The 25107-nt window shown below is 46.7% G+C and overlaps 1 protein-coding gene across 1 annotated transcript in view; it reads left to right on the top strand.

The window, feature by feature from the left end:
- Positions 1-24451, top strand: part of COL6A6 (collagen type VI alpha 6 chain) — an 858285-nt gene extending 833834 nt beyond the window's left edge. Inside the window, exon 37 of the mRNA XM_069646627.1 lies at positions 23311-24451. The gene's annotated coding sequence lies outside the window, so the exon portion shown is untranslated. The remainder of the gene's footprint in view (positions 1-23310) is intronic.
- Positions 24452-25107: the final 656 nt, after the last annotated feature.

The raw sequence follows: 25107 nt of genomic DNA, 5'->3' as shown, positions 1-25107 counted from the left end.
TTAAACTCTAAACACGCGCTGGAAATTGATAATTGCAGAACACAAATGTTATGCATCTTTATATCACGCTATAAATATATCCCAATCTTTTTTAGTTCCAAATCCAAGTTCAATTTGAATATATTATTTGTGGTCTTGAGCCCTGACAAGAGTATCAAAATAAGAACCCAAATGTAATCATAACAATCTAGCCTTAGCTTTGGGAGAATGACTTAATATTGATGTCAATCGGCAGCTCTACTGACTTGGCTAAATCAAGTTAGTAGAAACCCTAAGCACCACAGCTCTACAGGTCAAATTCTCTATATCACCGGTGACCTGAACAATAGCACAAAGATTAGAACAAGTAGTGTGCCAGATCATGAGGGTGTAAACAAAGTGGGCCATATACCAGGGACAAAACAAACAGACAAGAACTATTTAAGACAAAGGAGACTTACAAAGGTAACATTAAGCTAAAGTGAGAAGTGCTTCAAACTTAATAGAAGTACTATATAAACATACACATGTATATTATTAAGCATCACTGGAGGGAATGGTGATGTTAGGTAGTGAGGATGAGAGGGAAGGCAGGAGGACCTCCATTTTTACCAAGTTAGTGACACTTAAGCCAAGCTTTCAAGAGATCCACAGTTTGTCTGGCTTTGATTGTGATGGGCAGCATGTTCTAGTGGAGCGGGGTGAGGAGGGAGAAATAGCGGAAGCGATAGGGGTGACGAGGTCGGGGGTGAGACAGAGAGGTTGAGTACAGAGGAGGAGCCGAGGGAACAAGATGGTAAGTAGCAGAGATACTATCAGGCATGTACTGAGAAGCAAGACCACTGCAGACTAGGAGAAGGAACCTGAAAAGGGAGTGGTTGAGCATGGAGAGCCAACCATTACATTATCAGTAGGTAGAAGTGGGAGAGGATCTGCGTAGGTTGTAAACAGTGCGGGTCACAAAGTTGAGGAAATTGTCTATAGAGAGGAAGGAATAGAGAGGAAGGCCAAGTAGTACTCCTGAACAAATGTCGAGTTTACTCAGCATAAGTATGGAGATTAGCATTTTCGTAGATTGGTGAATACGAAATGGATGAATTTTTTGAAAGCTGAAAAAGTTCATACGAGCAGCAGAGGTGGTGGTAGTGAAGAATTGTTGCAGTTGGAGGTTGCTATCGGAGAGGGCCCCAAGGTTGCAAGCCTTGGGGCGTTGGGGCAAGAGGTTCAGTCAGGAAGGTGATAGGAGATAGGATTGCATTGCAGAAAGATGACTTCTATTTTAAAGTTTTAAACGGAGAGCCATCCAGTAACACATTTCAGTTAGACAGTTGGTAATCTGTTATGAGGTGGCTGGGGTGCAGGTAAGAAAGGGATAAAAGGATGAGATAAGCCTTACTAAGCCAAAAGAATATTTATTCTATTTGTATTTATTCATTGGGTATTTATAATGGCCTATACAGCCAGATGGTGTTTCACGGCTCATCAAGACAAGGGAGGGGAAGGTACAGGGAAGAAAAAAACTAAATAATAACCTTTCTAATAGGTATTGAGACATTCGGATCTGGCAAGTGCTGTAGAAGAATCCAGGGGAGATAGGGAGGAGAATAGCGGAAGGATGGGGGGGCAGGGAAGAAGACAAACCATAACATTCCTAATCGGTCATGAGAATATTCAGAGCGTGCAAGTGCACTAACAGAAAAGAGGGAAGGGGGTATGTAGGAGGGGGAAGAGCAGGAAGAAGACAAACAGTGACGTTCCTACTAGGTCATGAGACAATTCGAAGCATGAAAGTGCAGTAACAGAAATGAGGGGAGGGGTGAGAAGGGGAAGTGTAGGATGGGGAAGAGCAGGAAGAAGACAAACAGTGACGTTCCTACTAGGTCATGAGACAATTCAGAGCGTGCAAGTGCAGTAGCACAATGAGGGGAGAGGGAGAGGAGGAAAAGTGCAGGACAGGGAGGAAAGGTAATGCCTAGGGAGGAGAAGGGTACATAAAGTTCAAGTGAACAGGATCACTTGCACTTTGAGGAGAGGGTGCACAAGGGAGTGCTAGCGTAGAAGAGGGAAGGAGTGATTGCCGATTCAGTCAAGGCTGAAACAGAGGCAGTGTTTCCTTGAAGTATTAGAGGAGCAGGGGAACCCCTGTTTGGATGAGACTCTCATAGAGCGGAGCCATCCAGAGACCAAACAGGTGATGTGGAAAAGAAAGAGAATAGGATGGAGAGGATAAAGGGGGAGGGGGGGGCAAGGGATGCTTGAGAGCAGATGAGGGAGAAGCACGAATCCAATTCAACAGAACAGCAAAGACCGCATCTAGTTTCAAAGAGTCCAGGATAAAGGGAAAGCCTAGGTTTCAACATACAGTAGAAGAATAAAAAACACCTAGATGCGAGATTCCAGGAAGAGGGGAAAAAGTCCAGGTTTCAACATACAGCAGAAAAGTAAAAACACCTAGATGCGAGATTCCTGGATAGGGCCTAAGTGCCTGATATGGCCACCATACAATTGGGGGAGAAATGCAGCAGACTAAAGCATAGGTAAAGGTTGTAATAAAGAGGTGGGACAGTTTAATAGGGAGCAGTAATGGCTGTTCCCCCTGCCCGCACCTTTCATACCTTGACGCTGGTGGTTGATGGCTGTGCAGCATGCTTCACAGGTAAACGAAGGCAAAAACAGTCTGGAACTGCTGCTGAAGGATATGCCCTTTGCCTGGCCCTTCGCCGCAGAGGCTGCACGTAAGTGGGGCTGCCCTGGATGGCTGACTAACGAGGAAGAAGACGCCCAAGGGGCGAGGGCTATGGGGCAGCAAACAGCACAACAAGGAAGCAGTAATGGGAGTGGGAGAACGAGACCAGGAGCGCACAAGAAAAGAAGAAAAGCAGGCAAGGAAAGTTGAACAATGGGGGTCAGGGAAACACAAGAGGAAGGAGTCCTCACTCACTTGCAGTCCGGATCTTGCAATGGAGTGCAGGGGAGGCTACAGATGGACAACACTCACAGTAGCGAGGAAGGGGGCCAGTGGGGGTACGGGGAAGGGCTATGTGGTTACAAACAGCACAACAGGGAAGCAGGAAGGGGAAGAGGCGCAGGAGCGCACAAGAAAAGAGTATAGAGGGTGAAGAGCAGAGGTCAAAGGGCTGTTACTTGGGGGTGCGAACAGGGAGAAGGATGGGGTCAGAGATTTGAAAATTCCAGGAAATTTTAAAGGATCAACCTTCCAGGTAGGAGGAGATCCAGGTGAACGAATTAGGAGGAGAGAGAGGCGTGGTTGATAGTGTCAAAAACAGCAAAGAGGTCCAAAAGGAACGTTTCAAGTGGTTGCATCAAAGAAAAAGTTGGAGACGTGCATAAGAACAGTCTTAGTGGAGAGCTTACTTAGAGTGAAGTGGATATCCCAGGCCATTATTCTCAAGGAATTTAGTGGTCTGGTTGAAGACCATCTGCTCAAGGTACTTAAAATAAGATAGAAGGATGGACACCGGGTGATAGTGCACCGAGAGGTTTGTGTCAACTGAAGGTTTCTTCAATAGAGGTAGAAGATTTACACATTTGAAGGAGGAAGGCAAGACTCCAACAAAGTGAGAGGCTAAAGACCTCAGAGAGATCATGGCAGGTGATTGAGACTAAAGCTTTGACCAGTTCAGGGGCAAATGGGCCGATAGGAATGGAATACAAGTTGGTGCTGTTAAGGATGGGTGCTAATTATTGTAAGGAAAGACGGGAGAAATAGTCGAGAGTAGTAGCGGAAGGGAGCGGTGGACAAAAAGAGGGTTGGGAAGGGAGAGAGAGGAGGGCTGTGAGGTTCTCATGAATTTGAGAGATTTTAGAGTAAAAGTAGTTAGCAAAGTCATTAGCAGAAAGGGAGGAGGTTGTTAATATTGGCTTGGGAGGTGTGAGCAAAGCTTAGATGGTAGATGAAAGTTTGTGGGGGTGCTTGTTAAGGGAGGGGATTAGGTTTATGAAGTGGGAGGATTTGGCAGAATCCAGTGCACAGGTGAGGCCAACAAGGGAATTGTCATAGGCTAGGAGTAGCATAGGAGTCCATTATTTGAGCTAGCAACATATGTCACTGAGTAGATTTGTTTTGAGAGGCAGAAAGTCAATGTTTATTCAGGGCTGCGGACGTGAACATGAAGGTGTGAATGTGCAAGGAGGATAGTGTTGGTCAAAGGGATTAGTAAGTGCATAGTGACAGGCAGAAATGCACGGTCAATGGAACAAGCATGAATAGAGGATTAGAGGGAGGTCCTCACATCATCAAGGTAAGGGGCAGGAGAGTCCTGCCTGAATGTACTCTTAGTCCTTGAAGAGGGGTGAGGTGGAGTAGAGGTTGGAAGGACTGAGATGTTAAAGTGAAAAATGTTTATCAGAAGAAGAGTGGTCAATGGAGATCTGCGGAGGAGGCTTAACTAGAGAAAAAGCCACGTTGAATAGAGTTCCCAGCACAATGGGTAGGCTGGACTTGGAGGGAGTAGAGGGAGTGGTCCGATAGGAGGGTGTTAAGGGAAAAGGGGGTGACTGCAGAGGGCTTGGGAAGGTTAATGGCTCCCACCATGATGATGGGGATGTCGGTAGTAAGTGACTCAAGGAGAAAGGTCAGATCTGGGAAGGAGCAGTTGAGAGGAACAGTGGGTGGATAGAGAGCCAGGGCCATGAGAGGAGTAGAAGGGAGGAGTTGAATAGTAACATATTCAAAAGAGGAAGCAGTGATGTCAGACTGGGGCAGTGTTGAGGGCCTTATTGATAAGGAACCCCACGCCACACCCGTCTGGGGAGAGTGGAAGAAGATAGCAGAGTCATTGTGGAGAACTTCTAGTGTCACAGTCATGAGGGGGATCCAGATTTCTGTGATAGAAAGAAGTGAAGGGGTTAAAAGAGACCACGTTTTCAGTGATATAGGAAAACTTGTTGCAGAGGGATCACACATTCCAGAGGCCAAGTGATAGAGTAATAGGGGGTATGCAGTGATAAAATCGCGGCAAAAATGTTGCCAGTACATCGCAGCAAAAATGCTGTGGTTTGACCCGGTAAAGGTGTACCCCATTATACCATTTAAGGGGAGCAGGGGTTGCAGGGGTGTCCCCCTGCTCCTCTTAAATAGTATAAGGGGTTTGGGGGATGCAGGGGTGTCCCCCCCATCCTTTACATGGATTGCGGCAGCAAAACCACAGTCTTTTTGCTGCGATATTTTGTGTCCACTGCCATTTTTGCTGCAATTTTAACACATGGAACCAATAGGGGCTGAGGGAGAGGAGCAGATTATGAGTGCTGGGTGAGGGGGGATAGATAAGGTTTGAAATCCTACCAGAACAGGAGCATTGTGTTTGAGGGGTGAGGCTTCAGGGGGAAAGGAGTGTGATGCGGATGCCGAAGAGAGTGGCAGAGGTTAGACCGAGTTGAAGCTGAAGGCTATGGGAGAATAGAAGAAGAAGGGTGGGTGCGAGGAGGAAACAAGCAAAGTCAACGTGCTTGATGGAGGGTAGAAGAAATAGGCAATTGAAGACAATGAAGAAAAGGCGCAGCCCAAGAGAATGTTTAGTTGGATGAGCGAAAAGGTAAAAGGGGGAAGGGAGAAGGTTGGCTGAAAAGTAGCAGGTGTTCTGACTTTGGCTAAAATGGAGCAATAGGTAACCAAAAGACAGTTAACAGGCCCAAAATAGTCCTGTGAGGTACAGAAATTCTGTTGTGAATGAATATGTTTCCACAAATGGGATTAATCTAGATCCCATTTGTGGAATAGGAGTCGAGTGAAGGGTGAACTCAGCAAAGTCCTGGCTTGAGAAGAGGTTCTGGTCCTAAGCCCTCACCATCCTCTACAGGCCCAAACATGGAGTTACCCATTGCTGCTCTTGGCCCTTGGCTTCAAACGCCCTGGCAGGACACCAGGGAGGTTCAATAAGGGAGGCAGTGCATCACATGGCCCCCTGGGAGCCGATCATAGTGCTCCAGGTGGCTTCCAGCCAGGATGCAGGCAGGGTCCTTGGTGTTTTAGCTCCAGGGAGCCTCGCTCAGGCCCTCAGATGGTAGACAGGGACCTCTGGGAAAGCAGGATGTAGCCGAAAATAAAACAATGAAAACGAACATCCAGTCACATGACCCAATGGGAGTCAATCACATTGCTCCAGATGGCTTTCAGATTTTCGGCCAGGATGCAGACAGGGTCCTGGGTGTTGTAGGCCCAGGGAGCTTTGTTTTGCAGGTGGGTCCCTGAGATAATGCACAGAGTTCTCTGGGAAAGCAGGATCGGACTAAGAAAAAAAATTCAAACGAAAATAGAGTCAGTCATATGACCGTCTGGGAGCCAATCACAGTGCTCCCGATGCAGGGTCACACTCTGCACAAGTGAAAAAGTGGCACACAGTCACAAATGTCAATGTGCTCCGTTAGTGACAGACTGTTCGAATGCGACCTAAGGAAGCAATTGTGTGAAGAAATGTGTTGTAAAGAGTGCAGTTTAATGTTTTTTTGTTCAGTAATACTCGTCAAAACTATTAGCTGCACAATGAAGCAACAAACTAAACTTGCCCAGTCTGGCCTTAGCGTTGACCCGCTATGACCATAAAACGAGCCCACGTTAGCAAGTTTGCACTGCACTTTGGGTATTGCCCTATTGCACTTTAGGGCAGTCTGACATTTCCAGATGAATTCCAAACTTCGAGCCAGGATGTAGGCAGGTTCCGGAGTGTTCCAGGCCCAGGCTTCGTTTTGCTGGCAGGCTCTCAGATGGTGCACAGGGTCCTCTAGAAAAGCATGACGTGACCAAGAAAATAAATTAAATGTCACATCCAGTCAGTCACATTGCCCTCTGTGAGCCAATCACAGTGCTCCAAATGGCTTCCAGACATCCAGTCAGGATGCAGGAAGGGTCCTAGGTGGTGTAGGCCCCAGAAGCTTTGTTTTTTGGGCAGGACCCTAGATGGTGCACCGGGTCCTCTGGGAAAGCAGTATCTAGCGAAGAAATTAAATTATAGCCATCTAGTCAGTCACATGACCCAGCGCTTTCCCCAGTTTGTTTATGGGTACATGAAAACTACTGCATGGGTAAATACGATCTATTTACCCCATGTAGCACTTTCCATGTGGTAGGCTGTGCACTGCAAACTCATAATTAGGTAGCATTTAAAAAATAGGATATATTTAAAATAGCACCTTATCACTGTGGGGCCCATGGTATGGAAACTCTCTGTAAATGGCTGCTTCATTAATGAATCATTGATGTCCAGATTGTGGCTCCAGTTTGGGACTTCACATCTGCCTCAGGAGTAGTATATGTGCAGGGATTTAAAAAAAAACAAGATTAAATATGGTTTGTTTCTCGCCCAACCATCATGAACATATTGCATTCGGGAGTTCCTTAAGCAGCCAAGATTTTCTTTACATAAATAAAGCAGCACGCGGCTGAGCCGGTGTGACTAGGTGTTGCCCAGAGAACCATTAGTAAGACGGTCGATCTGCTACTATCAAAGAATCCCATGAACCGCAATGTCCCCTTTGTACAGCAGTGCATTGCTTCTCGGCTAGGTTTGTGCTTTATAAATCACTCACATACATTCATACATAGGGCCTCATTACAAGCTGGCTGGTGCAGTATTAACGTGCCGGTATTAACGTATAACGGTCGGAACTCCATGGAATGGAGAGTTGTACCATCACTCGGCACTCGGAATCCAGTGGACATTCCACCGGACCAAGTGCCAGAAACAGTAATACAGTTTGCCAGTATCCTGGCAGATTTACCGCAAAGATACCAGCAAACCTGTAATGATGGCCAATGTCGGTGCCATTAGAGTGGCCATTAAGGGTGTTTAATGTGTCTAGATGTGTGTCGATTTCTACCACTGTTGAAAGAGGGTAAGAGGCCATTCCCGTTAACAAGCCTCACGTGCTACAGCGCCACCTAGTGGCCATTCCTGATCCAGTTTGAAACCACAAAGCAATGCATTGTGGGTAAACAGATTAGCTGAAATGCTTGCCTTTTAGCTGGATGTGAAATATGTGTCAGTGTCTTGTAGGGAAGTGATATTGTATGCATTAAGAACCCAAGACAAACAGCTCTGAAGGATATAGAGAACCGCATAGGTTTCACCCTGATTGGGGAGGAGTGTGGTGCGGTCTGGCGTCCTTCTTAATGTTTCACATAGGATCTTCCGTCACATATGATAAAAGCAGCACACATTGGCAAACAGGATTGAATGTGCTTAGCTTGAAGCTATTTTAAGCAATATTGGGCTAAAAGAATGGAAGGTAATGTACCACCAGTAATGTACGGGAAGTGCATGACATTTTAGATAAGCAGGCATGCCACAGCCCCACCTGGTAGCCATCTCGAGAGGCTCATATCCAGGACTGAGCCACAAAGCAATGCATAAGAGGTATTCACATAAAATGACGATCTTGTGTTTTAGCTCAATTCGAAATAGTTATCATTACCTTATAGGCCAGCACTTCATGTATAGCCTTATCAACTGATGATAGTTTTCCATCAATGCAAGGATCTACATGGAGAGTTGGTGCAATCTGACATCCTTGCGATTGTAGCTTGGGGCATGTTTACTAAACACCCACAATATGAAGGGGGTTTGAAAATGAAAGGACACAACTCTACCTGTAATGTAAGAGTATAACAGGCCATTTAAGTTCACAAGCCACACATGCCACAGCACCATCCTTTAACGGGCAACACATTAATGCATTGTGGGAATGCAAATTAGATGAAAAGCTTATATTTTAGCATCATGTAAGATTGGTGGCGTTCTACAAAGTGTCATCTGTTAAAGAAATTGGCTCCCCTTTTTTGGAAAAAGAATGTTAACCAAGCATGTCATGAATGACACTATCTGTAGTCCAACACTGGTGGCCTCCCTGCACAAGAAGACACACCAGAGCCTGCTACTGGAGCGGATTTGCTTTATGCTCTCCGTAACTTCCAGTCGCATTCATTCTTGAGCTGTGAAATCGACATGCCACACCAAAACTGATCAAATATATAATTAACATCTAAAGTGTTTATGGTATGAAAAGATCTTTGTTTAAGCAGATTAAAAAAGCCTGATAACCATAAGGCACAGGACATGTTTCCCCTGTCATGCATCTAATCTACTGATTCATTACGAATGTAGAAAGAAAAGAGAGACAATCCACGGGCTGAGGTGTGTGCGTGTTTTAACATCATAAAACAATCCGATCACAGTTCACAACTATTCATTGGAAAATACATCTTCTTAAAACAGTATACAACTTGTCTAGGGAATATGTAGTGTAGAGTTTGGAATACCTATCTGACAAACTATACATTGGACAAACAAGCACAACGCAAAAGGGAAGACTTAATGAACACAAATCAGACATAACAACACAAATTCCAGCGTTGGCTGACATTTTTTCAAGGGTTAACACTAAACGAACAAACTAAGGTACAAAGAAATTGGAACAAGAGATTCCATATGCATGACATCAAAATGTGGCTGTAAAATGACAAAAACAATAGACATTTTGTACTCACTTTTGAAAAGGAGACGTCCTGGGGCTGAATGAAAATATGGATTGGAAAACATTCTGCAGTGACGCGCTCTGTCGGCCAATTGGCATTCCTCATGAATATCCAGATTTAGTCAATAATAGATTTCCTTCGGTCAGGTAAAAAAATATTTTTTTACAGGAATATATTTATCAGAACACATTTGAGTATTTTTGATTTGCATGAAATAATACCAAGATTGGCATTTTCCCGCAATATACTAGTCTAATTTAGAATGTTATTATGCTAAGGGATACAAATTAGGCAGACATATATTGAGTTAATATGGATAACTGTTTTGCCACATACATCATTTGAAAGGGGAATAGGATCCCTGAAATGTTGCGGCAGGACTAATACATTATTCCCTGAATAGTTAATAAGAAAACAGATATATTTGAATGACAAAACAACAAAAACCCAGATAAGACTGTGGGCCTCATTACACGGATGGCAGAGAACCATGGCGCTAATAGCGTCATGGTTCATGCCGGTAAAATACCGGCACCGCCTTGGCAGAAAGGGGAATTACCGCCCCATTCCAAGGCTGGCCGGGCGGTAATTCCCCCTTCCCCCATTGCCCTTCCCCATTCCCATTTTTGCCCCATAGGGGCAAAAAGCAGGCGTTAAATCCCCCAACCCGCAAAGGGAACTCGTAGTAAGGCGGTAAGGATTTACCGGTACCGGTATTTTACCGGTACCGGTAAATCCTTACCGCCATCCGTGTAATGAGGCCCTGTGAGTTTAGAAATATGACAAGTATGGGCATCCATCGCATGATGCCGAGTGCGAACACAAGCTTGAGAGCGAGATTCCTATAAAGTTTTTGCAGGGGCTTTGCAGGCCCCGCCCAGTCTTGGCGTATGCACTGAGTACACGAGTGACATCACCAAGTCAATATCATGGTTACTACGCTCCCTTGCCAGCATTCCTTTGTCCGGGCCTGCAGAACCTATCTCAGCCTTCCTTTTCTTCTATGAAAGGGGGACGCCTTTCTTTCTTGCATTGAGTGATCTTAGTCGCGAGTGTTCCTTGTCCCATCCACGTCAGCCCAATTGCCTGACAGAGAGAAACCGAGAGAAAGGGCGAGAGAGGCAGGGACAGGCATAGGGAGGGCAATTGAGTGAGAGCTAATCAATGTATGCATTTATTTACTTATTTATTGCATGCCTATCAGATAATGGCACCAAGAAGCTGCAATACATGTCATGTGATTTGCTATTGAAAAAGAACATAATACCTGGAGAGGATTTTATTTCGAAAGAAAACCAAAGGGTGAGCTAGAGGAGTGATTGCGTGCAGATGTGTCTAGGGTTGTGTGCTGCGACGTGTCGTGTATTATGAAGAATGCAGAATACAAAAGTATGAACCTCGCCTCCTTCCACAGAGAACCATATTAGGATGTGTGTACCTAGAAAGGGGGGCTGGGGTATCAGGAACATACCAAGTAATGTAGCCCAACAATCAGTGTGAAACACAATCATACGCTGCCATTGGATTGGTGGAAAACAAAGGTCTATGCACTGATCACACACAGTGTGCAGTCATACCCAGTGGCGTCGCCAGGAATCAAATTTAGGAGGGGCACACAGGGGGCCAAAGACAAATTTGGGGGGAGGATCGCCTATGAAAGGTAATGTGTGACATCACAAGCACTCCTGCAGAGTGGCTTTTGTGCATACCAACTATCCACACCCCACTGCACCTCCCCTTCCCTCCCATCAGAAGGCAGGCACGAAACCATCCAGTGACTAATGGCCCACCATTAGCAGTTTCGTACACTACCTTCTGATGGGAGGGGCTACTATGGAGGTCACTGTGCAGAAGCCGGGCAGGAACACCTGAGAAGTGGCTCGTGCTCATGTTCATACCGATGCCAGAATGCATACCAAGATCACTGCTAGCTTTGAGACAAAAGTGTATTTGCCATGTGATATGCAGACATTTGCCTTAGTGAGTGTCACAAATAACACCACGAACAGAGAACACAGTCACTGCTCGCCTTGGTAGGCGGGGCTCAAAGGGGGCCCAGGATTTCAGAGGGGGGCACAGGCCAACCCCCCTCCCCTTCTCCCCCCCTAGCAACGCCACTGGTCATACCGCACAGCCCTCGTCTCAGTGAATCAGAGTGGAGCTGTAGGTAATTGTCCCGATTTCTGCAAACGTATCTTGTTCCCTCACAGCTTCCGGGTGGCACTCTCCATAGCAGTCAGTTTACCCAGTTCCTACATCATGTCCTTTGAGCTTTCCGAGTTCCGTTCTGCCCACGTGCATCACTGAAAAGGATTGGCCTGTTGTGGTAAGCTGGGTGTCCTGCGTCACATTGATCTTCTCTAGTTTATCTGGCCAGAACTGTGTCCCTTTGGAGCAGGTACATGACATGTGGTCATAACTTGCCTTGTCTCTACTTCACCTCCAACATGGGTCTCAGTCTTTCAGGCCCAGCTTAGACATGTTCACAGGCTTCCAGTGTATCGTTTAGACAATGTTCTTTCTGCTGGCACGTTCCTTGCGCCAAACTTTGGTAATAAATACAGGCGTGAGGATTAGGAGGGGGACTTGCACACTGCTCTTGGAGAGGAGATGGACCATGCAAGTTTTGGAGCTGGGCAAGTTTGAGGAGGCTGGCTGATGCTGGGAGCCATAGGCCGAAACAGCTGGACTCGGCGTGGGATGAGAACGCAGCCAATGAGAACGCAGCCATCTAAGACACTTGGTAATGCAGAATGCTGAACCATTACTCAAATCCAAATCTGAAGCGATTTTAGTTTTTTGCATTCTTAGCAAAAGCAAGCTATAGAAAAGGGCATGCGTTTGGAATACATGACTTTGAGGGGGTGCTGGAGGAGGCACTCTGAGATCCTGATTTGAAGAGTGGGCTTTGAGAATTGATGAAGGTTTTAGAGACAGCTAGACAGAGCATGTCCTGTGCTTTCAACACTTTTTAATCAGCCCCTTTCGAATAATAACAACACACATTGGTACACAAGTTTCAATTCATTCAGGCTATTTAGAGTGCTGATCTTGAAGCCGTGTTAGGCAATGTTTAGAATCCATGATGTTTAGTGTCCAAACAGGTGCAGGCCTATTGTGGACGCAGACTGGTTTTGAGATGGCCATTCTCCAGCCATAGGCGAAGCACATTGCAATCCTTACACACAGTCAAGAAACACTTGTTTTGTACATTTGACACCAATGTTATGAGTCAGGCAACATGCCAAGATAAGCATAGGCACATTGTAGAAAAATAATCACTGCAGACTCGCAATGCTGTCATAGGCAGTAGTGTGGAACACATTGTAAGACTCACACAGCTGTTAAATTGAGCAAGATATAGGGGGCGTGGCCAGGACGGCCATGTAAAGGGACGTGCTCCCGAGGAGCTCCTTCGATCCTGTATTGATCCTGGGGAAGAAGTGCGCGTACGGATGCCTGCCAGCACTGTGAATTAACATCCGTGACTATGAAGGTGGGAGCCACACTCGCTGAACTTTTGGTGCATGTGGGATGCACGGAGACAAAGTTATACCCATTTGTATAACTATGGGCCCCGAGTAAAAAAATGGAAACAAAATGGCCACGGGAACAAAGGGATCATCGAGGGTCATGGGCGCGCCGCAACAATGACTGACGGAAGGATCAGACGGTACCTGCAATGGATTTCAGGACCCTGCTTTAAGCAACAGACCCGAAGGGGCCGTGGTGTGGAGAAGCGGAGGAAAGAAGGCGGACTGCCCGGGCCACGCTTATGCTTTGCGAGCCGAGGGACAAGATCGAGACAGCAAGACGTCCGAAGAGGCGTGCGCCCGGAGCTCGAATACGCATAGATGGTAACTGACGAGATCCGCCGAGCGAACTTGCGGCTGACGCTGGGCCGCAGTGAAGTCAGACCGAACTTGGGAGGTGCCCATGGAGGATACGTTGTAGCGGCGCACCTGGAAGAAGAACAAGCGAATTTTGCGCCCGCTGCACAGTGCTCGCTAACGGGCAGGCAACAGTGTATCGGAGGACCCTGGAGCCAACGCGAAGGAGTGAGAGGCAGCAGCAGTACTTCAGGACGTCACGGATCAGACTCTGGACATGCAGAGAGATAGGAGAGATCCACAAGGGACAGCTGGCTGATCAAAGCAAATATTCCACGCATTAAAAGACTGCACGCTGAGCGGCCTGTACAAGAGAGGCCGCTGGAGTTGCGAGGCGTGCTGGTACACAGGGGACCAGGCACACCCCAGGAGGCCGCCTCCTAGAAGCACTGGAGGTTGAGGTAGAACACGATACTGAGGGGCCCAATAGTGACAGAACACGCCGAGGAGAGTGACCTAGGCCCGAAGCTGGTGGGACACCACTACTATTGCAACAAGCCAGCAAAAAAGGCCACTTCGTTACATTCGCAGGTTCCCAGACATAAAATAAAGCGGCCCCCCTGAATCCGAGAACGGGGGCAAAGCATTTTGGTCTGCACTGAGAGCTAGATGTCCTCGGAATTGACAAAGCACTGAAAGAGGAGTGCAATGGGTCAGTGTGCGCACGTGAGCACTGGCCACTGAAGAAGTAAGGCAGAGACCGGAATCACGACACCGAGAGCGCGCAAGTACGTGGGAGGACACAGCCCCCTCTAAGGGTGAGGGGAGCGACCAAGACACACATGGGCATAGTCGCTACGGCCCTATACTGCCAAGAGTGGCCCGGTGCCACACAGACCTTTATGCGCGGGGAGGTGCAGCAGGCTTACGCCCGGACAACACGGCAGGATGTCTACTAAAGTTGTTAGACCCAGGACCAAACAGCCCATGATGGAGGCCTACATCAAGACGCCCCCAGGTGCGGAGGGAGGCAAAAGCAAGGAGACCCCCATGACAGAGGCAGAGGCACCGGGCACGATCCAGGAGGTGCTAGCAGCAATTGCAGACTTGAAAGTGGCCTGGGAGACTAAACTGGGCCTGGCAATGAACGAACTGAAAGTGGGCCTGGACCTCAAGATTGGAACGGTCCAAGAGGAAGTGAACCTGCTGAGACAGGATGTGCAGACGATTGCGGAGCGCACCGGGAACTTGGAGAAGGAGATGGCCCTGAATACTGTGGCGTGCGCCGTACATGGATCGGAGCTACATGCCCTTGTGCAGCGGGTGGACAACCTGGAGGACAGAGCCGAGGAGGCGGAAGGGCGTGCCAGGAGAAATAACATACGAATTGTTGGCTTGCCGGAAGGAATGGAGGGGCCCAACCCAACAGAATATGTGGAAACCATGCTCCTGCAGCAGATAACTGGCGGGGCGCTGACCCAGGGTTTCGCGGGTGAAAGGGCGCTTGACAAGGTGACCGCCCCCAGGAACCCCTCCGCGACCGCTGTTCGCAAGAATTCGGAATTATCGAGATCGGGAGAAGATACTTGAATTTTTCTGGAAGGGAGGAACGATCGAAAGGGGGTCGGCAAAAATCACGGCATATCCGGACTATACGCTGCATGTACAGCGTAGCAGGATGAACTTTGGGTAGGTGAAAAGAAGATTAAAAGAAGCAGGCCATCGTTATATGTTGCTTTACCCAGTCAAGTTGAAAGTGTTCTACAAGAACAAATCCCTGTTCTTTGAGCCACCCGAGGATGCGATGGAATGGCTCGATATGCAGGGCCGCCCTCAGGAAACGGATATCCAGATGCGAGCTGCAGAAGATAAGTAGCGCGCAGCTATGTCCTCCATGGGGACATGGCTAAGACATTGGGACTTGAATATAGAGCTAAATTAAGCTTGTGGAGAGTGTGCTGCAATATAGGCTGGCGGGATCCGCTGGACGCAACAACCCTAAATAGATAAGTGGGAGCCCCTAGGAGGCATCCCTTGAACCCAATAGTAGTACACCTAGTTAGGTCACTGTTAGATCGGGGACGCCCCGCGGGGTCCTAGTCCTCTGACGCTAGATAGGACCAGACGCGAGTGGGCCTGCGATCCAGGGATGGAGCTGTGCATTTGTTGGGATAGGGCAGGGTGGGGGGAGGGGTTGGGTTGTGTGCAGTGGGATACATAGGGGGGAATTGTTGAGGCTGGGAAGGGTAAGAGTCAGTAAACGGGCCATCACGGGAAGCATCGGAAGGAGGAGTTCATTGGGAGCACACCGAGTAGATGGCATCGGGTAATCTTAGAGTGGTGACAGTTATTAAAACGCAATAAAGTGATGCTGTATCTAAAAAGGATGCGTATTGATATAGCCTTGCTACAAGAGACCCACCTCACGAAGGAGAAGCTGGAGGTGGTCAGGAGAAAATGGAGGGGTAGTGTCATGGGGGCCACGTATTCGACATATGCAAGATGGGTGGTCACATGGGTGGCACCGCACGTGCCGTTTCAGGTGCTCAGTTCGACAATAGACCCATAGGGCAGAATGGTGGTGGTGACGGGAGAACAGAGAGGTGCACATCATCAATTTGTACGCCCCTAACCATGATAAGGCGGCTTATTTTAAGTCCCTATACAGTAAGATTAGCCCCCTGGTGGGTGGCACGATAGTGTGGGGAGGGGACTTTAATTGTACCCTGAATCCTAGAATAGATAGGTCAGATGACAAATCAGGGAAGCCAGCGCCAGCGGCTAAAGCGCTGGGGACAATGTTGGAAGACCTAGGCCTAGTGGATGTGTGGAGGAAGCTGCATCCAATGGATAGACAATACTCGCACTACGCAGCACCACATGACTTGCACATGAGGCTAGACTATGTGTTTGCAGCTGCCGAGATAACGGGAGAAATGATGGGTGCGGAATATAAGGCTCGGGTATTATCCGATTACTCGCCTTTGGTAGTAGAGTGGCGATACCAACCCCCCAGGGCGCGTATCCCAACATGGAGACTCAGAACTGAGGCGTTACAAGATGCAGGGTTTCGAGAGGACCTGAGGGAGACCATCGAGGAATATTTTGAAACTAACACGGGCAGTATATGTGCTGTGGGTACAGTATGGGAGGCATTTAAGTTGGTGGTGCGGGGGGTAGCTATATCAAAATCTAAACGGCTCCAAGGGGGCATTAAACGGGAACTTCAGGAATCAGAAAGAGAGCTGGAGGGTCTTATGCAAAATGAGGAGACTACCCGGGAGAACAGTGCCAAGATAAAAGACTTACAGTTAACCTGCAGTGGACTCTGGGATAGATTATGCAAATTAAATTACAAGAAATACACAGAGAGGCTACAGGCAGGGGGGGGGTAAACCGGGTAGATTGCTGGCCTGGCTGTACAAGAGCGAGACCCCCTGCTCAGTGATCAGAGAGATCAGGGATGCGGAAGGCCGAACCCATAACACCCAGGAGGGGGTAAATGAGGAGTTCCTCAAGTATTACAGACAATTATATGAGGACACAGGGGAGGATACGAACCAAGACATACTGGGAACAATAGAGGATATAGGGCTGCCCACCCTGGATGACCTAGAACGTGCGGATTTGGATGCTCCTGTCACCTTGGGTGAACTGGAAATGGTAATCAAACATCTGCCCACATGTAAAGCACCCGGGTCAGATGGGTTGCCTAGTGAGTTTTACAAGACATATAAGCAGGAGCTACTTCAGCCGTTGCTTGACATGTTTAATGAAGCCTATAAACTGGGGGAACTGCCACCATCCCTCCGCAAGGCAGTGATCATCCCACTTCTGAAACCAGGCAAGCCGGCCATTGAGTGCGGGTCCTATAGACCCTTATCCATGCTGAATCAGGACAGTAAAATACTCACAGCAGTGCTAGCCAATAGGTTAAAGATGGTGATTGGTAAGCTGATACACCCAGATCAGACGGGCTATGTCCCTGGTAGGAATATCACAGACAACCATAGAAGGCTGCAACATATCATTGATTACACCGGGGAAGACACAGGCGAGTTGGCTATCGTGTCGCTAGACGCAGTTAAAGCCTTTGATTCGGTGTGGTGGCCTTGGTTGAAAGCAACCCTGAAAGGATACGGATTGGGACCTGGATACATCAGGTGGGTTCAGATGTTATATAGCACCCCGGTAGCGAGAGTTAAAGCGGGATCCATAATTTCAGACAAATGGCAACTCAGCAGGGGGACCAGACAGGGATGCCCCTGGTCACCCATGTTATACATACTGGCATTAGAACCGCTGGCAATATGCCTGCAACAACAATACGGGGAGGTGGGGATTCGTACGATAAGTGGCATGCATCTGGTATCGCTGTATGCAGATGACATGCTCCTCTATTTGCGCTACCCGGAGGAAAACCTGCAATATGTATTGGAAGTGATGGATTGTTATGCCACCCTCTCGGGCATATCTGTGAACCCCGGGTAGTCTAGTTTGTTCCCCTTGGGAAGGTATAAGAGTGCCACGCTGGAGAGGCTGCCTACCCTGCAAATACCCTGGCAGCCTGAGACATTTAGGTATCTGGGAGTAAACATTTATCATAGGATAGAGTCAGAGCACGAACATATTTATTTGTATTTGTATTTATTTTATTTATAAAGCGCAGCCAGGCCCGGGGGCATACGGGCGCGTAAATTAGATCTGGTTACAGTTACAATTAAAAGCAGTCAACAAAGGGTTATGTTACAGTTACAGGTATGCACATATTTAGTGTTGCAGGTGCATATAAACATGATCAAAGATGTCATACATACATAGTGTACAATCAGAGGACAATCACAATAGGAGCAGTAAGTTAGGCTGTCATAGAGTCCATGTTGTGAAGCCAACACTTCGTGTTATGTTTGAAGCGGTTAAATGACGGTTCTGCTCGCAAAAGCGCTGGGATTGTGTTCCATAATTTAGAAGCTTGTACAGGGAAGCTAGCTCCTCCCGAGTTATGAAGTTTGAATCTCGGTATGGACATAGTGTTAGCTTGTGCTGCTCTGAGTGGTCTTGAGGAGGTGTGAGGCGTAGGTTGGTTGGTAATGTATGCTGGTGCCAAGTTGGCTCTGGCTTTGTGTGTAAGGGCCAGAGTTTTGAGGGATATTCTATGCTCGACTGGGAGCCAGCGTAGTTTGCGTCTAGTCTCAGAGATGTGCGCCTTTTTGGGAATGTTGAGGGCGGCCCTGATGGCATTATTTTGAATTACTTGAAGTTTGTTGATGTTTTTGTGGCTAGTGCCTAAGTAAAGGGCATTACAATAGTCTATTTTGGATAGGACTAATGCTCTAGCAAGAGTAATGCAATTAGGTGGGGAGATAAACGGCCTGCATGCAGTGATCAGCTTACAGGTGTAAGCGGCTGATGATGCTACTGCATTAGTTTGTTTGGAGAAGGATAAGGTAGCATCTATGTGGATACCAAGGGTTTTGGTATTATTTGACACGGGGATGAGATTGCCATCTATGGTGAAGGATTTGAATGCATGATTAAGATTTTTGAGTTTGGCGTGGGTGCCAAGGATGATCAGCTCAGTTTTTTCGTCATTGAGGCAGAGACCCTGTTGTGCCATCCATGCTTGTATTACTGAGTATATATCATTAAGGGTTTTGCTGTCTGTTTCATAGTTGCCTGAGATAGGAATGAGTATCTGAGTGTCATCCGCGTAGTTGGTATATGTGACACCCAGATAGTCAAGGATATCAAAGAGGGGCTTTGTGAATATATTATAAAGTGTCGGGGACACACAAGAGCCTTGCGGGACTCCACAGGGTACTGGTGAGGGTTCAGCAGAGTCAGTGGGAGAGAAGACCCTCATGGTTCTGTTCGCCAAGACGGAACTGATCCAAGCTGTGGCTGAGTCTGAGAAGTGTGCTGCAGTTTTCAAGTGGTGACAGAGTGTTTGGTGATTGACCAAGTCGAAAGCTGCTGATAGGTCAAGCAGTAAAAGGAGTGCTAGTTTGCCATTGTCTTTTAGGATTTGGATCTGAGTCGTGAGGTCTATTAAAGCAGTTTCCGTACCGTGTCTAGGTCGGAAACCTGATTGCCTAAGTCCTAAGAGATTGTTTGATTCTAAGTAGGCCTGTATTTGTAAGTAGGCTGCTCTGTCCAGTATTTTTAATAAGAAGGGTACAGTCGTTATCGGCCTATAGTTAGACGGGTTGGCTGGGTCAAGTGTAGGTTTTTTGAGGAGTGGTATGACCCACGCGTCTTTTAGGTTATCAGGAACTATTCCAGATTTAAAGGATGCATTGATGAGGTTGGTGATGAATGGTGCTAGTTCGTGCGCAACGGCTTTGATGGTCAGTGCAGGGCAGGCATCACCTTGGCAATTTGAAGGTTTGAGTTTCCTGATGATGTTTTCTACTTCCCACGTTGAAAGGGGTGAGAAGCTGAAAGGTTTACAGGTTGACTTAAAGGTAGGTGATTTGTTAGGTAATTGTTTGTAGTCCGGGTCGGCTAGTAGTAGGGATTTTTTTGCATTGATTTTAGATTGTAGGCGAGCTATTTTATCTAATAAGGCCTTCTGAATATTACTACACCATAGAGCGTCAGTAACACATTTGTCTATAGGGGCAATGGGGGATTCTAATTCTTTTAGAATCTTAAAAAGTTCTTTTGTGTTGGATTCCGCAAGTCTAATCCTTTTGTTATAGGTGTCTTTTTTAGCAAGAAGGATAGCTTCTTTGTAACTGGTGGAGGCTAGGGTTAGCTCAGTCTTGTTAGATACTGTGGGATGTTTTTTCCAAAGTGCCTCAGCAGTTCTCTTGGTTTTGCGTAATTCGCTTAACTGCGGAGTGAACCAAGTGTTAAGGTGACACTGTGGTTTGGGTTTCCGCAATTTTAGAGGGGCAATGGTGTTCAATGATTTGAGTATAGCCTGGTTGTAGATATCCACTAAGACTGTGGGGTCAGCATCAGGGTCAGTGTTGTTCAAGATGGGGAGTAATAGAGGTAGGAGTTTGTCGGGAGTAATGTCTTTCTTATTTCTCGTGCTGGTGGCTGGGGCGATGATAGGCGCCAGGTTTGGTGAGTTGGCTTTGATCGAAAAGGTTATTTTGTGATGATCAGACCACATGCAAGGGTCATTAGCTAGGAGGTCAATAGAGCAATTGAGGTGAGTGAGCCAGTCCAGTGTTCTAACTTTGATATGAGTGGGCTCGTGAATTATGTGCGTGTGACCCAAGTCAGATAAGGTGATGGCTAAGTCATGGGCGTTAGTGTTCTTGGGGTCGTTAAAACCAAGATTAAACACAGAGAAAGCGATCGAGGGAGTTAAGAATAGTATGGAGTTCTGTTCTAGATTACCCCTATCTATGATGGGGAGAGCAGCTCTGCTCAAAATGGTGGTTTTGCCCAGACTCTTACATTTTTTTGTAAATGTCCCGTATTTGATTCCCAGAAGCTTTTTCAAGAGACTTCATGGTATGTGCAGGAGCTTCATATGGGGCAACTCCAGGAACAGAGTATCCCTGTGGAAACTACAGAACTCGTGTGACAGGGGGAGCATAAACTTGCCAAACTTTGAGCTTTATTATCTGGCGGGGCAGCTGTTGTTTGTGGCCAGGTGGTTGTCGTCAGAGGTCTCTGCAGAAGCTAGACTTTTGCAGCGCGACTTGGCTCCATACTTTCTGAGAGAGACGGTGTGGCTACAAAAGAGTAAAATGGTGGGAAGAGGGAGACTATTGGAGCTGGGTTGGGAGGTCTGGCGCAGGACGTGGAGAACGGTGGGGGATCTGGATCCGCTCACCCAGCAGGTTCCGCTGGTGGCGCTGTGTGTAAACGACTCAATTGCTTGAGGTAGTCCGTAGATACTAGGAACCGACGGGCTTGGCCACCCTCGGGGATATATGGCAGGAAGGGGAGGCATTGGAATTCCAGAGGTTGTAGGTGGAGACAGGGTTGCATAGAGGCCAATACATAACTTACACCAGACTCACGAAACGGGTGAGGGAGAGATGGCCTGAGACGGTGCTAGTGGAAGAACCTGATGCTAGCCTGGAAATGATGTATGATGTTTCAGAGGGCGGGCACGAAATATCCAGGGTATACGAGCTCCTGAGAGCAAAGGCTGGGAGGGAGCTGCCTCAACTGAGGCAGAATTGGGAGGAGGAGGTAGGAGGACTCATGACAGAGGAGCAATGGGAGAGAGCTCAAAGGTACCATAAAAAGGTGTCCCGAAATGCGAGGCTCCAACAGATCCAGTTGTATGTCACCCATAGGGCTTCTCTGACCCCCGGGAAAATAGCCAGGTTTGGAGGCTCGGCCACACAGAAATGCCCCAGGTGCGGGGAGGTGGAAGCGGGGTTGCTACACATGTTCTGGGCCTGTCCTGAGGTGCACAGATTCTGGGACAAAATAAATACTAAGATGGCCGGTGGGAGAGTGGTACTGGATGTGGGGTCGGCTCGGGCATGCATGCTCGGGATTTTTCCCAGGCCATGCAATCTAAAGCACATAAGTAAGATGAGGGACCTGGCTTTCATCTTGGCCAAGCGTAAGATCGCATTGGGTTGGAAGGCGGCCCACAGACCCAGGGTGGAGACATGGTGGCCGGACCTCCTGAGATGGGCGGAAGCAGAATCAGCAGTATGGTTTGAAGCCGTTACCGGGGGGCTGGGGGCAGAAGTGGGCCCCCTGATAGCCTGGCGACAATTAGTGACCTCTATGGTAAACCCCACCAGGTTAACTATGAAACAGAAGACTCAGACGAGTCTACAAGCACTGCGATTCCCGAAAACGCTCCTGTAGTTGGCACGGATGAGCCGGCTCAAGTTTTTGGGGTGGGTGGGTGGGGGGACGGAGAATAACCCTGTGTGACGGTCTGACATTGATTGTGTACGTCCCAAAAAGCTGTATTGTTTGTTGGTTTGGTTTGTTTAAAATAATAAAAATACATTAAAAAAAAAGAAATTGAGCAAGATATGTGATTATCTCTAGCAGATATTGTGTTCAGGAGAGAATATTTTATTATCCCTAGCAGATATTGTGCTGAGGAGAGAATTGAACATTTGACGTGGCAACGCTGAGCATATATTGCACAGTAAATATTTTGGTAAAATGAAATATATGCTTTCAATAAATACATTAAATATAGACTCAGGGAGTGGTTTTTGGGCCTTTCAATACTAGTTGTGAATTTAATTTCTGAATTGCAGTCATAAGATTGCATATGACGTGCTGCAGGGTATAGTAGAAAAGCGAGGCAGAGTGATATGGCCTTCAATTAATGTCCTCCCTTCTTTCTTGATGGCACGAAGCTGAAATTTCATCTTGCCCAGGTGTGTAACAATTTTAGGAAAAAGAAAACTTAGAACGTAAAACCGGACACATCTTGGTTACTGGTTAGGGGGGTTTTCCTTCTTAGAACAAAACTGTGATGATTGCCAGAAGAATCCAAATTTCGATTGAATGCCAGGAGTAATGGCACCGAGCTGCTCGCACGCTCTTCTCTAGTTGAAAGGAATGGCTTTCCCGATTGCAATCCATGTCTCATACCCCTTCTGATCTCATGCCGATCTATTCTGCTAATCTAGCAGCCATCTTGTGTCTGGGCGTGCACCTTAGTACTCTCACATACTTCTCTGTCCTCAGTTATCTCTAAATTCCCATATGCTGGCTACTAACAGTCCACTATACATATCCACATAACTAAATCCAGAGATGTTCAACCTCTGCTTCTCCAGATGTGTTACTCCAACTCCCATCAACCTAGCTAGAATAGTTAGTGGTGAGGGAGCATGGGAGTGGTAGTCCAACATATCTGGAGAGCCACAGGTTGCAGACCCCTGAAAATATAATCCATCGTCTGCATTTTTCTTTTCTAGCCACAGTGAGCAGTGATGTTTGTGTTTTTTGATATACATTTAAGCTACTTTCAAATGGAAACGTTAATAAAAAAAGATACTATTTTTAATGATGAAAGTAAATTTAAGTTTCTATTTTTTTTAATGTCTCCCTTTGTAGTTGCCAGCAGTTTATATTGGTGCTTGAAAGAGAAACTGTACTGTACACCAATGGGACAGTACCACCAAACCTCAGCTGAATGAGTGCCGTGTGAAGATTGCATCACCATTTCCTCATCATGATATGGATACAGTGTGCACAATCTTGCCAGAAAAAACGACAGCATCTCGTTTTCGTTGAAGCTGAGCCAGTTGCCAAGAACGAACTATGCTGCATCTTCTTAAGATAAACAGTTACAATTCACCATGAATAAAACATGATCATATGCCATGCAGTGTCAGGGAATGGAAACCTGAAACATGCATTTAATACTACAATTTACAGAGGATAATAGTAGGATTAAAGATCCACTTTTCTCCACCCATACTGGAACCACCAGCAATCACTGGCAATAAGGATCCCAGAACATCCCTTTGATTGGTCAGGTGTGGTTGGATTTTGTGATCTATTAGCCCTTTTAAAGTTTACCTTTTATTAAGAACATCAAACACACAGGTAGTTTTGGTCGGTATGCAGTGATGGTATTGAATAAAAAACAAAGAATGCATTTTTAAACGAACCCGAAACATCTATACAAAAAATAACACATTTTAGAAAACTATATATATGTGATTGGGAATGGGAATAGTAGTTTTGGGGGTGGGTGAAAAGTATTGGGAGGAAAAAGCGGGAGAGTTTGGGGGAGAAACCTGCCCAAAAACATCGAACAACATTTTCTTTGTTCAAAATTCCTTCTTTGGTTTATCATTTGATAAAATCGCATGTAACCGTTTGCTCTTCATCTATAGTCTGGATCTTATTCAAGCTTGCTTCGTGCGTTATGGAGCAGTACCCACTCTCTTACAAAGTCCCGAAACGTGTGTGCTCTTTACTGTTCAAATCCTTGATTGCATGCCTCAACAAGAGTGGTTCCTCCTAAAACGTAGATCACTTCCAAACACTTATCGATTGCACCTCTTGACGCGGAGGCATCAGAAGAGATGCAGCCACATGCCGAAGATCACACGAGGTGCAAGAAAAGAGCTGGGACACAGGCATGAGGATCTGCAGACTTCAAACACAGAAACTTTGCAGGGATGGATTGCCAATCATGATGCTTGCAATGGAAAAGTTCAAAATAAATGTTGATGATCTTCTTGAATCAAGTCATATTTTCCTTTGTTTCACGCGTGGTACCATGTAAATTGGCAAGGGCGGGCCACAAGGATACATCCAGTCAAGAAGCAGCAAACTGCACCGGCAGAATTAACCAAAATGAAGCATTTGTATTGGCTGCCTGGGAAGAAGCAAGAACGCAAAGCTTCTGCTTTGCAAATATGACAAGGATTACCCTCTTGCATCTAGAGGGTGAAATGTCCGGTGTGTACAATGCAACTAAAGATGAAGGGGATTTTGGCAAAGGCGGCTCACGTATCCATTCATTCTACAGTGAATGTATGTCATTTCAAAGAGTAATAGAAAAAAGAACATTTACTTTCCACAAGTGTCAACATGCTTATCCATTCCAGGGTGATTTGTGGGTGTAAGTCCTGAGTAACAGAAAGCTAATCCTGGCAACTTTTTTGTGCGTATCAAATAGTCTTCCTTCTAGGAGTAAAACAGCATTACTACAGGTAATTTCTAGGAGTAAAACAGCATTACTACTGGTCATTTCTAGGAGTAAAATAGCATTACTACCGGTAATTTCTAGAAGACAGCATTACTACTGGTCATTTCTAGGAGTAAAACAGCATTACTACCGGTAATTTCTAGAAGCAGCATTACTACTGGTCATTTCTAGGAGTAAGACAGCATTAC

Source organism: Ambystoma mexicanum, chromosome 2q (genome assembly GCF_040938575.1).
Source record: "Ambystoma mexicanum isolate Mex_15411 chromosome 2q, UKY_AmexF1_1, whole genome shotgun sequence".
In the NCBI taxonomy this organism is placed as follows: domain Eukaryota; kingdom Metazoa; phylum Chordata; class Amphibia; order Caudata; family Ambystomatidae; genus Ambystoma; species Ambystoma mexicanum.
Note: the sequence above shows the minus strand (reverse complement) of the source record. Positions and strands in the feature narration are given on the sequence as shown.